Source organism: Acyrthosiphon pisum, chromosome A1 (assembly GCF_005508785.2).
Source record: "Acyrthosiphon pisum isolate AL4f chromosome A1, pea_aphid_22Mar2018_4r6ur, whole genome shotgun sequence".
NCBI lineage: Eukaryota > Metazoa > Arthropoda > Insecta > Hemiptera > Aphididae > Acyrthosiphon > Acyrthosiphon pisum.
In genome coordinates this window covers 114,730,428-114,731,807 of record NC_042494.1, presented here as the reverse complement: position 1 = coordinate 114,731,807, position 1,380 = coordinate 114,730,428, and the positions used below count along the sequence as shown (strand labels likewise).

The 1,380-nt window shown below is 30.1% G+C and overlaps 1 protein-coding gene across 3 annotated transcripts in view; it reads left to right on the top strand.

Moving 5' to 3' along the window:
• Nucleotides 1-1,380, top strand: part of LOC100573878 (heat shock factor protein) — a 15,233-nt gene that overhangs the window by 5,272 nt on the left and 8,581 nt on the right. The window lies entirely within an intron of this gene.

Here is a 1,380-nt window from a genome sequence, read left to right as displayed (position 1 = left end):
TTATGAATACCTACTTTTTCGGGTATAAATTATAAAATAGACAATAGGTTATATATGATACACTTTATAAGAATCATAAATATATATAATCCTTTTGATATTTTTGATGTTTGTTTACTATTGTTTTTATCATTTATTTTATTGTCGCAATTCATACTCTTATTAAACCAAAATCATCTTTATTAATTTCAGAATCGTCGCGTTATTATAGTCATTACTCATTACTTTTAATATAAACTTTATATAAATGTCATCATTCTGTTCTCTTTTTCAACAAATCTACAATATTTTATAAATATTTGCAAATGATTGAATAATTGTAGTTTAGCAATCACTTTCTGGCGGTCGATGTACCAACCAAATCAGATAAAGTGTTTAACCATTTTTCTGAATGAAACTGATTTTTAAAATTGTTGCTTAAAGAATTATAATACACTATAGGTACAACATACCTAATATGCTCATACAATTATTATTATTATAAACTTATGGTTCGACTATGAAGTTATTGTAGCATTGTACCAACTAATAGCAGTGTTTTTTAATTTTTACTGTTTCGTATTTAAAAATAAATTTAAATAAATGTATTAGTAATATCGTAAAATGTTCACAATTTCAAATGCCCCGACGGCCCGGCCCACACGTATAGCCGGCCCGGTGTGCTACGGCACACTAGCACACCTGGCCAGTCCGCCCCTGTACCTATAAATAATAGATGATGTATATTGCAACTGCAGATCCTTCGCAATATTAATTCTAAAAAATTCCATCCTAATTTATATAATTAATTTAAAGGATATTTATTACTTCCCATGACTAAGTCATTCATACGTTCATCAAAGTTATTCCTCGATAAATTCTGTCCTGAATGGTTAAATAGTTGTACTTGTCGGGTAATTATTATCCTGATTTTAACGCGGACCTGTGTTCTATATTACACATTTACATAGACAGTTGTATAATATAGAAATCTGTGCTTATATAGCCACAGGGCAATACTGCAACTACAACTATAAATGAAAAATAATCATTCAACATTCAAAGTTAACGTCAATACGTTTGGATTTATAAATCAAGTATCAACCTTGTTTACATATTATTTATTGTTGTGCTATCTTTTTGATATCAACCGTTCAACCTTGCAAAAGTGACTCAGGTAAACAAACGAATAGCCAATTATAGATTGTTCTATGATTATGGGCTCTATAGTTTATAGTATTTGGAAAGGATCGCTACCATAGGTTAGTGCGAGGGCCGCGGGACCCAATCAGCTGATCAAGAATATGACTATATAGTATATTATTATGAGTTTCGCTTCTTTGATGTCACGGCTTTATCTATGGACCGAGTACTAAATACACTGTTTTTATTTTTTGTTAT